General features: G+C 45.5%; 1 long non-coding RNA gene across 1 annotated transcript; it reads right to left on the bottom strand.

The window, feature by feature from the left end:
* Positions 1 to 10294: 10294 nt before the first annotated feature.
* LOC135810097 (uncharacterized) lies at positions 10295 to 11850 on the bottom strand. The gene is made up of 3 exons (XR_010552272.1): positions 11553 to 11850; positions 11303 to 11460; positions 10295 to 10769 (listed from the first exon to the last, which is right to left on the bottom strand). It is a non-coding gene; the product is annotated as an uncharacterized LOC135810097 (long non-coding RNA).
* Positions 11851 to 12599: the final 749 nt, after the last annotated feature.

Here is a 12599-nt window from a genome sequence, read left to right on the forward strand (position 1 = left end):
TATGCAAATATGTAATGCACATAATGTAACATTCTACGCTTGAAAGCAGATCAGCATTCGAACTTTTTCATTGCCTTCAGGCTGCAACAGCATATTGCAAGAGGGCACAATGGTCCAACCCAACATCTTCCAGTGAACACCATCGGCCATGGCAGTACAGACCATCTGACATTCACTCACACCACCCACATAGAAGAGAAGCAATGTTGATACTTCATAGTTAACACGTTACAAATACTACTGAGGGTGCATATAGGCAGTACACCAGGTTCAGGATGCATTGATCCATTCTTCTGATTCAACTACCTCAGCTGCTCATTTGATCTATGGCTATGCATGCTGTCGTCAGTGAGCCACATCATTGCGAAAGCTTGATGACGGAGAAATCAGTGCGCGTGTGTAGTCACAATACTATCAGAGAAATACGTTTGGCAAATATAGGAATACTGTGGACAAAATTGTACACAATAACCTGCCTTGAAGCAAATCTCAGAAAGAAAGCGCTGTGCAGATGCATGTCAGCCGCTTCAGATTCAGTCACTTCGTGAGATCCAATATTCTTCCAACTGTACTGTTCAGCCTTCGGTGATCCACAGAGACAGACAAACAATCTGTTCCGTCCTTCCACATGAGAAACAGAGAGTGAACATGTTCCAGTTCATTCCAGTATGAAGGTGGCGGATACAGGCAATGAAAGTCATCGTTGGGCCAACATGACCAGCCTTCAGACATGAGTTCTCAGAGACCTTCGCTCATGATAATGGTATTCACCCTTGGCTACAATCCTGCAAAACACGTGAAAAGATTGCAGCAAAACAAACTGGATGTTATAAAGAAGCAATTTAGGAAAACTAAGCCTATCGTATTTGTAGTACAGTGAAGCTAAGGTACAACACCCAGCAGGCAGGCAAACTTGCTAATATCCGATGAATTAGCATGCCTGGTCATGGCACACCGGGTACAAAATATGCAACCAGCATCACGTTTCCACCAGTATTGATAATCTATCGTAACGTTATTATCAAACTACATAACTGCTAAGAATGTACAACTACTAACATAAGGTACGATCGGCTTCGAAATCCAATGATTATGAGCAAGCGCGCATATATTTCTACATGTGCCATGTAGATAGAGTGTTTCATCAGGTTCAGTAGGCATGGATCCACAGTTCATTGTTCTGCTTCAACTACCGTAGCTGTGATGTACAAGTTTTGATCTCTGGCTACGCATGATGGTATTAATGAGCCCAATGGCCCACAAAAACCGAGGTGATGAAACTTTCTGCCGTGGGCAGAGGGATCATCGAGTTGCCCACTCTTGGTTATGTACTCATGCCATTACCAACTATCAGTGCACAAGTACTGCTACGCCCTCACTCTGATCCATTGCAACAATATCACCAGGCACATGCATGCTACTGCATCCATTAAACCAAGAGTCGCAAATAGGAAAATCTTTGCTGTGAACCACAGCTAGCTATAAGGTGCTTTGAGTCCAGTTTTGTGGGAAAGTTGCACTGCATGATGCACAATACCACATTGAGCGAAATTCTTTTTTTCACATAGCGTGAAGTGTCTCTCGGGAAATGCAATGCACAGTGCATAGCACATCGCAGAAAAATCTTGTATTGCACCTGCAGTCTAAAACTGCTTGCCAGCCAGAGCTATTGAGTCACATGCACCAGCATGCAGGAAGTGATGCCCATCACGTGTCACCCAACCTAGAAGTGAAGCTGGACTCAATTTCCCGTGATACGACCTGTGATGGAGCTGCAACAACCAGCGATGCAAGTTTGCAGTCCAATTATTTGAAACTGGCCCGCTATGTTGCTGAGAACGTACTCAAGGCAACATTTGAGAAATTACCTTTCGAAAAAATGTTCGTTTCAAACATGGCCGGATATTGTTTAAACTTTACGGTACTGTGTGAAGAAAACAACTATTTTATTGCATAGACTAAAGGAGCTATCCAGCATTATCCATAATTTTCACGAAATGAAAGAAGGACCCTCCTCCACCCACCCCCCACCCCCCCCCCCCCCCCCGATTGATGTCTGTAATATCAATATTTTTTCGAAACAAAACTCCCCTTGACCCACCCACAAACGAAACTTTTTCTCTTCGTGTAAAAGATCGACAATTATGGACCCGGCATTATCGATAATTTTCACGAAATGAAAAGTTTAGTTAGGCCAAACTAAAGAAGGTGTGTGGTTCGACTAACATGGACATTTTTTTTACGGGCGGGCGGGCGGATTTTTTTTTTTTTAATATATTTTTTAGTACATGTAAATACACTGTATACCGTACGCGTATCGAGTAGACTCTACTAGTACTACCAGCACAAGGCAGCAGTCGTACCACTCACTGCACTGCACTGCAGTACAACTACAAGTCAAGTCCAAAAGGAGCCGCCTAGCGTCCGCAGACTCACGCCGCACAGCACGTAGACGTGGACGTGTTCAGTCCACGTACGTCAGTCACACGACAGCCCGCCGAAAAAAAGTTACGGTCGGGCTGAAATTGTACGGTCGGTCGGGTGAGTCGAACCACACACCTTCTTTAGTTTGGCCTTATGAGTAACTTGTGACCGTCCCCCACCCCCACCTACTCACCCCTCAACGAAAAATAGCTGGAATGGACTAGTGTTTCAGCTATCAATATTTTTCATTACGAAACCCTTCTTGACCCACCCGCCCATGAACGATTTTTTTCTCGTTTCAAAGATACTCAATCTGTGTAGATAGATAATTATGGACGGCCCCTAATGTGCCAGGTTAAAAATGAATGGACCGTAGAAGATTGTTTGTGATATCACACGATCAGAACAGGTGACAACCAACACTACATGGCTGTATACTTGATGTGCTGCATTTACTGGGTGCAACGCAGGGAGTTGTAGCATCTAGGTAGACGGCACAGGCGACTGTAAAGCTAAATGACATGGGGTTCGACCCAGGGGTTCCTGTTTCAGCCACCCTTGGGGCACCATTGGGCAGATCTATACACGCTCGTACATGGTATTGCTAACCTGGGCCGTTCTCAGGGTCAGTAGGTCAAGGCCGTGATCGCGGGTTGCACAGATCACGGAGAACCTCCAAATCCTGAACCAAAATTCTATAAAGTATTGTGTAGTCTCCCTACAGTGTAGGTGCTATGACTCCCTGGTGCGATGTACCTGCTGGTAAATAGACAAATTGCAACCAGGCCATAATTAGGCACTTCACCCCATTTTTTGAAATCGGGTTTTTTCCAGGTTTATCATCGGTAATCGATGGTGGTGGGTATCACAAGGTCACACAGAAAATTTTATTGAAATCCACAGTGATACCACTCAGATATGAAGGGTTGAAGATAGGCAGTTGCATAAGGCGAAATCAATACAATTTGTGGCACCAACAGCATCTCTGAAGTATTCTCAGTGGATATAGTCACAAAACATCAGAGTGTTTTTTTCAAGCACACATCACTCACTTACACCAACAACCATGTATGGATCGAAACAATACAGATCAAAGTTCAGAATAGTCAAGAATACAGCAATTGTGACCGCAATCACTATAGCAACTCCATAGCAACCCATAGCAACGCCATAGTAACCCATAGTAACAGCTTCAGTTTGCTGTGAAATGAACTGATAACGACATACTGGCAGGCTCCTGCGGGTACTAAAGAATAAGAGCTATAAAGACATTCTTCTGGCACAAAAACAACAGAGGACTTCCACGTTGTACGCCGTACACAGCAAAGTGGAGGGTAAGTACGCGCGCGCGCGCGCGCGCGAATTACTGCACAGGACATTCGTGCCCACAGTCATGCCACTTCAAGTGATTCCAAGTTGGCAAGAAGTTCCTCAGGACCTCTATTGGTAGCTTCTTTCCATGGTGTGATATCTGCCTCCCTCTCCTTCAACTGCTCTATGCAGCAGTCATGAATTGCCTGCTGGTGAGCTTTGAAATTTCGGTGAAGCGTGCCTGGCTGCGTATATCAAAGCATCCCCTCATCGGAGGGTTTCTCCGGCAGCCACTGTGCCTTTTGATTGTTCGCAAACATCAGTAGGCCTTCCAGCGCAACCGTGTCAAAATTTGGTTCTCAGTACGCTTTGAGAATTCGCCCAGGTAGGACGACGCATCGTCGTTCTCCTCCGCCTAAAGCGCATACTTCGCAGTGCCTACGTCCATAATGTCTCCTTGCGCAGCGATGCGCAAACCCTGGTAAACAAAAACTCTACTGTTTCCGAATGGAAAGACGACGCTGAAGACGATAAGCAACGTTTCAAACACGAGCAAACAACAGTTCTTTGTGAAAAAACACTTTGCTGGAAGTGTACGTGATCTACAACTCGCAAAAATGTACGCACTATGACGTATGCGGGATCTACCGAAAGCTGAACGTCAGAGCAACACGATGCGCCCAACTATCAGCTCGTACAACGAAGCATAGCGCGTACCTGTGCAGTTTTGCGCATGCACTTGACTGGTGCCACGCAAGTACGCACTCTCACCTTAGCAAATTTTGACAGGTCCTGTCAGGTGACTGAAGTGCCTACCATAATTCGGATAGAGCAGACGATCCTGTCCTGGACCCTGTTCCACATTCAAAGTATCTAGACTCATATAGTGAGGGAGGAATATTGTGGTACTGACTCCGATTTTCATGCGCTAAGAAATTATCAAGTACATTGTATATGTAACTTTAAGTGATAATCACTCAAAGTACGAAGCTAACAGTAATATTCACTGGTTAGAGGGAAAGGCACAAACGGGAAAGGTCTGAAGAAAAAATTGACTGTCACCACCAGGATTCGAACCAGGGACCTTCGCTTGAGGCCAGCGATGCTCTAATCACTGAGCTAAGGTGTAGCCGTCATCCCAGCCGAGATCGTTCAACATTTTCTTCAGACTTCGTAACGCACACTAACAATATCAGCTAATGGTATGTACTCTTTTTCGATTGTACATGCAAGCTCTACCTTGTGATGTTGAGCTCTCTTCGTTTGGTGGGGGAACTCCGATCGTCTAACGTGAACCACAGTCCACCTACAATTCTACATTTGCAACGTTGTCCAATGTGCATCGGCACGCATTGTACATAACTGTTACAGCAGAGTGTAGATTATCCGCACCCCTCGGGCGCACGCTTTCTCCAGGGGGTTCGGATGGGGAAAAATTCGGATAACGGAGCAGTCACACATCCATCTAAGACTTGCACATTCCTTCACGTTTCCATCAGTTCTCACATTCTCTTCACAGGAACTAGACACACTCTAGCTCCTCAATATGAAAACTGGCATTTCGAATAAGCGATTGTTCGGAATATCGGCATTCTACTGTACCGTAAAGTCGCGGATAAAAGCCGGGCTTATAAGCCCATAAGCCGCTTTCTCCATCAGGTTTTAATGCAAACCATGCTTATTATGCACCACTGATATTTTTGCCAGACTTGTATGCCAGGCTTCTACGTGCGATACCAAGAGTACATAACCCCCCAGAGTGTGCAACGCCTGATCCAGCTCTGTATACAGGTATAGGGTCTTGGTCGAGCGGAATCGGATCTTTGCGTCATAATACCGTACACATCTGAGGGGAACCCGGGGAGTCGCGGGTACTCTTGGATCAAAAACAATGGTGCCCTGCCTCGAGACCGGCCTTGCGCTGGTGTGAAGTTTACGCATGACATCAGAAGATCCGATTCCGCTCGACCAAGACCCTACACAGAGCTGGATCGGCGTTGCACACTCTGGGGGGTTATGTACTCTTGGCGATACGCGTAGATCTACCACTGACTACCGGTATGGCGGCAGTTTTACTATGCACCATACATAGCGCATGCACTCTTGACCCACCCGATCCGCACTTGCATAGAGCAAGGCTTCTACGCGCGACGGGCTTATATGGATTCGACCCGTTTGATTTTCAGGCTTCTATCTGCGATGTGCTTGTATGCAAACCCGGCTTTTATCCGCAACTTTACGGTATTCATATTCACGCTCTGGAACAGGAGATCCTAGTTCGACTCAGACTGCCCTTTCCATAATACGTTTCCCATGTACTCGCAGTTCTTTTATCGGAACATCTTTTCTTCCCAACCTCAAATCCTGTGCAACACCGGTTGGCTTTCCTCAGTTTCCTGAATGGTGTTACCTCTCAATAGAAGCATGAGTGGCCATTCAATATACCGGTATAGTAAAACATGTCCATAATTATCGGAGAAAGGATCGGATGCGGCTAAATAATTAGAAACTGTCCACCTCTCCTCACTGCGCTCTTGGCCCACATTTACTACACCATAGCGAGGAAGTTTGTTCTTGGATAGATGCTCTACATCCTCCAGACATCTATCCAAGAACAAACTTCCTCGCTATGGTGTGGTGAATGTGAGCCAAGAGTGCAGTGGTGGACAGTTGCAAATAATTTTACTACAATGTGCTAAGCAGAACAGAGGCACTAGCACCTGGGTGGAAACTATTCTGAATTTTGAATGCCACGGAAGGCTGAAGGATACCCATGAAACCACTACCAAAGCAAACACAAATTTGAAAAGCAGTGCATGCATGGTGGCGGTGGGAAAAAGGAGCCAAGGAAAGTGTGTACATATTTTTGTTGAAAGGATGAGAATTCAAAGAAAGCTGGCTGCTTCCTCTATTTCCATGATCGGCCAGTGCCTGCAGCACGAACAGTACATTGTATTACATGTATGTGCATAGACAGACAAATAAACACTAACCTGAGCATGGGTACCGCTTGTATTCGTGGTCAGGAAAGTGAAAGTACGAACGAAGGAGAAGAAGATTGTTGACCATGGCGAAGAACTGCATATCCAGAGGGCACACGGCTTGCCAGAATGGGTCGGCTACATCTTCGCTAATTTTCTATCCTTACAACATTCAGCTTCGAGGTCAAGGACGACGGCATTTTTGGAAAGAAATTTCGAATTTTGGAGAAGAAGCTTGCTTTCGGAAAAATGTTCCTTTCACGCAAGGCAGCATGCCAGGTCAGGCGTGTGAACCAGGTGAACTGTGTCGGCAGATCCTCCCACGTTTACGTTCCAGGCCGACAGTTTTTTGACCAAGCCGTGAATCGCCCTCGCTCTGACTCCCCCGGGCTACGAAGGAGTAATTTTACAACTCTTCAGGCCAGCTACAGGTCTCTGATGGGGAGCTGCAAGTGACGGATATCGGTCATTTCCAGCCACTACTAAGAGCCTCCTGGTCGTTGCAATCCGATACATAATATACCTCGCAGAGCTGCAAGTGACGGATATCGGTCATTTGCAGCCACTACTTACAGTGCGTTTTTTTATAATAGACTCTGAAAACCTTGAGAACGTACTCAAGGACACTTTTGAGAAAATGTCATGCGAGTTGCGTCACGAAAATCTGCGCGCGAAATTCGAAAAACCAGGTGCGACTCGTGGCATTTCGCCATCTTGTTCAGAGTGTCCTTCGAGCTCCTTGCCTCGTGGCCGGAGGAATCATTTTTGTTGCTGACTGCACTGCTCTGTGGCCCTATTTTGCTTTTTCTCGAGTGTCTTTTTGTTCGTGGCAACTTGTTCTCTCGACATGCCACATAGTTATAACAAAACGCGAACGGGCCATGGTACATGGTGGTGTCTGTTTTACATTTTTTTGCGAAGACGAGGAGAACAATGGCTGGGCATCGAATTGGTCCCAAGTATTCCATTCGTCATGCTGCTGTTGCGTGTGGCGTCAGCATTTCCACCATGAACAGATGTACCAGGGATGCTGACGGCGAAAATCAGCGTGCTGCGTTGGCCAGTGATGAAGGCAACGAGAGTGACAATCCCCGATGTGAGACTCGTGCCATGAAACCACTCAACCCTGACGGATTTGCTTTGGACTGTATAAGAAGTAATTTACGGATTCTATGCTGCGAAGGAGGACCCAACACTGGACAAAGTTCCTGCTCGCTGCAGAGAAACCATCGACGATTTTCCAGACATGAGCAAAACTAGCTCTTGGGAAAATGTTGCGTTCCATGGGATTCCAGTGTGGCAAGACCAGAGGTATCACACAAAATTAATAATGATGGAACAGCACAGGATTGTGTCATGGCGGCATCGCTACCTGTGAGACATACCTGGATGAGACGTGGGTCAATGCGTATCACACAGGTACTAGGAGGTGGTACGACAATGGTGACAGGAGTGTATAGGCAAGCAACCAAATGAAGCACCATCAGGTAAAGGCAAGCGCGTTATTGTTCTGCATACTGGTGGACGGGACGGATTCGTGAAAAACTGCGCCGATGTGTTCGTGACTGGAGGCCGGCGCCAACGATGATATACGTCGTCGGCTGTCCGAGCACATCTGTTCACTGTGTAATACTGTCGTCACAAGTGCAACACAAAACACGGAATTATTGCGGCCGTTTCGTTCCTCGCTGGTCTTCTACTATTCGCACATGTTGACCCAGACACAACTGTGACTTATTTGCATTGTGTGTGTGTGTGTGTTTGTGTGTTTGTAAAACTGCTCATGCTTCCTTTTTGTTAGTCTCTTTATGGGAGCTGTGTGAATTGCCTTTGTGATTTGTTGTGGTGTTTGAATTTTCACTGCATTCTTTCAGGGATCGAGGGAAGTTTCCTACTTGCATGCTGGAATGTTTTGATTTATTGAGCTAATTGCAATGCAGGATTTGAATTATTCAGTACAGTTTGCCACAATAAGTCGTGAAAAGCCACGACTCACTGGTTTCCTACAAAGGTTAGGAGAACTGCAGACAGCAGTGCACAACTGCACAGCCATGTGCATGGACATGTACATGCATGCGCTGTACTACAGTATACCGAAAAAGAAAAAAAAGAATCAAGATGAACTGTACTGGATTCGAACTCATGCCGGGCACCATGCAAGTGATGAGCTTTCCTGGCTAAAACTTCCGTTTTAAAAATCAAAATCCACTGAAAACCATTTAAAACCGGATTTCCAGCCGAAACCCGGCCGAATATCTAACTTTGACAATTATTATTATTCCGACTCCCAAACTTAATTTTCTTCGATCCAAGACCCACACAAACGCAGCTGTGAAGAAAAAATTTCAAATTTGGAATGAGAACAAACTAAAAAATCAAAATCGACAATGGTCTGTTATAAAAAAACGCACTGTAGGCCAGGGCCTCCTGGTCGTTGCAATCTGATACAATATACCTCTGCATGCATGCTCTCACCAGGCCGGGAGTCGTCAAACGCCGGTACTTGACGACTCCCTGGCTCTCACTTGTCAGCCAGCTCACACGTCTTGTCGTGCATGCACGCGCATGCAGACGTCCAGCACACACGCGTGTCGAAATGTGTTTTTTTGCCGCGAAAGTCGGTAAAAATTAAGTGAGGGTCCCTTTTTTGTAGTCCTTCGCAAACAAAAGTCGCGTCCTCTGGATGGAACCAGCTGTCAAGGGCAACAGCATCTAAAATTTTAATGACTGGAGAGACAGCAGTTTTTCTTTGCTTTTTCTTCAAGCGATTGTTGTCGCTCTTTACTCCTTGTTCTTTCCTCTACAAAACTCCTGTAGTCGTCGAGTGCCTTCATGAGGGCTGTGAAATTGGCTGCCCACAGTAAAACTCCGTGTTTGAGAGTGCTTTGAAGATGTTTCGCGTCCTGATGGATCAAAGTATGAGCGCTCCTTGTGGATTCGATTATATATAGGTGAGTTGTTCAAGAAATCAGTGTCTTCTTTCTGTCTCTGCCCTCACGCTGGCACAATATCAGCCTCTATATCCATGACAGCTCGCACCTCCCGTAAACTGCATGACTTACTGTAGATATATGTTCACCCTCCGTGGTGATTGAAGACCCATGGAAGAATTTATTATGTTCAGAATGATGTCCTAAGAATATAAAATAAAATAATTCTAGGGAATTGTCATAGGGTATTTTTGGAAGGATGGAGACGGAGAGAGAGAGAGAGCACTATTTGAAGTGTTTGTCTCACTGTAATTACTCCAGATTATTGAATGTTGTATGATCTACTCTATATTTTCCACAATGGTTTTTCCTGATTTGCGGGATCTCTTCTTTTGCTGTTTGCGTGTTTACAGGAAGTGGCTGTCTGGTGTAACTGCACCAGATCCTGGGGAAATTAAGTCAGATGCATAGGCAGGGTCGTCCAGTGATGCAACACTGCTGTTCTGTGTGCAGCGTTACCGCTAATACCCCCGGCGGAAACACAAAAAAAGACAAACACGTGAAAAGACTACAGTATTGACCGTTCTGCTAATAAATGCATGACTGCTCCGGCAGTCGATAATCGGAACACAGAGCACCAGCATGATGTTTTCATATTGGGAACCACACAACAGCTAAATTCTCAAGCCCAAAAATTGATGAATACAAATACAGAGCGACGCAACAAGAGATCATCCGGCAACCAAACAAACCTGGGTCTAATGCACTGAATAGTCCCGAAATACGCAGGCCAGACAAAGCAGTGCAAGCACATAATGTTACAAGGTACATGCATTGCAGAACAAAGTGTAACCAAAGATACACAAGGTTATAGCTGCACACTTCTGCATGTGCTCGCTCAGCCCAAGAACACACGATCATGATGATAGAAACAATCCGGGGGAAACACGCTAACACCGAAGTAAGCATCAACACGTAAATAGTGCAGCTCTGAAAAAATTACATTGACATGTACATTGGTGTGTCGAGTAGTATCAGGCTTGAATAATCATCCAACCAAGACTTCATCAGGTCCCAGACGCTGAGATCGCATGCCGGATGTGAAGTGCATCTAGCCTTGCACCTGTCGCACAAGGCACACATATATGGCAAAATGACATCCACTCTGATTATTTCCAGAGGCCAATCATGACAGAACACAGAAATGAAACCACGGGCTCAACCAAGTAAACGCAAAGGAAGTTAGTCAAAATAATCCATGCAGTGCTCTTTTAATTGCAGCGCTGATTGCAGTGTTGCGTCATAGCCCGATACCCGCTGAGCACAGACACAACTCCATTCGTCAGGGGCAAGACATACTCTTTTGGAATAAAGTCATAAAGTACAGCGTTCCAATGACATTATGGACACCTCGTGCAAATGCATGGTCTGTTCATCTGGCCGACTCGGCCACGCTTGAGTGTGTGCATGTACATGCGCGCGCTTGCCGCACACACACACACACACACCATGTATTCGGTGCGTATGGTGTACCAGTTGCGGGACAATGAAGATGGAATCATTATCATGATGTTACATGTACATCTACAGTGTATGTTTGAGTGTAAAGTAAATTTTATTTTATTGCACATTTCTTCGACACAACTAATTACTTACTTCACATGTTCGCATTTCTCATCGATCCACCTGCACTCCGTATCAGTCGAGGAAAAATTCTCCCAGATATACACTAGTCACCACAGCCATGTGATGACATTGGGATGGGCCCCAAGCACGATTGCACTCTCTAGTTACAATAAATTTGGCCAGATTATCTGTGAAGACAAAATGCAATGCATAGCGGCAATCGATGGATGAAGAGAGAGTTTGTAAATACCTATATCTTTCCACTTGTTCAGGAGCTTACCTTTTGGAGTTCACATCGTTTACACGATCTCTCATGCTGTCTTGCACCTTGGTTTTGTTGACCATGGATACGCCATCCCAGAAAACATTCTACAGGAGCTACTAATGCAGAGCGTTTTTCACGCTCGATCTCGGCGATCTACCTTGTCACGCCAATAAAATCCTCCGTGACACTGGCTACAGTCACAAGAGACGTCTCAGTAAGGTAATGAGCACGACAACATCGTCGAGATCAAGGACAAAGAGAAAACAAAACACTCACTGAAAACAGCAAAGAAGAAACGAAGAAATGTACACGATTCCTATAGAGGACTTTCCAATGAGTCATACCGTGCGGCCTATGAGGATTCGGGCCAAAGATCATCGAGTTCACCACCGATCACCGGACTTGAAACGGAGCTTGGGTGGCAAAAAAAGAAGACTGCACTGGAAAGAAACAGTGTTTTTCGAAAGAAGTTCCATTTTGCATACTGTAGTTTGAGAATACCAAAGGGCTGCTCGCGATCGGATGTTCCCACACCTGGATCGTCTTTGAGTTGTTATCGTTTTCCCTACGATGGAGAACGACGGAACCAGTGGATGACGGACACACGACTCGAGAACTTCGCTCCTTATGCAAATACTTCGAAGTACACGAATATTGTTCCATCCCTTCGTTGGCGAAGAGAAAAGTCATGATCATCCCTGTCACCCCAGTACGTATCGAATTAACTAACTAACTTGTTCAGCTCATTTGTGGCAGCACCAGTAAAGGCGGAAACACGAAGATGATTCCGAACACTATCAACTTACTTAGTTTGTTGGGGTGCAAGGTATAGCTGGAGTTTGATGATTGATAGTGCTGATGCTGATGGTAATGACTAATGTACCCAGCTCTATTATGCACGTGCCTCTACATGACTGGTGGTGCTAGCTATAGTCTAGTACTGGCCCTGGGTGCAACTCCGGCATTATCTCTTCCATGCGAGTGTGTATGCTTCATGTTCTGCACAAAGTGTATTTCCTTTGTCATGGATAAAATAATACCGGTACTCTGATCGACCTACTT

The sequence above is a fragment of the Sycon ciliatum genome, chromosome 2 (genome assembly GCF_964019385.1).
Source record: "Sycon ciliatum chromosome 2, ocSycCili1.1, whole genome shotgun sequence".
Lineage (NCBI taxonomy): Eukaryota > Metazoa > Porifera > Calcarea > Leucosolenida > Sycettidae > Sycon > Sycon ciliatum.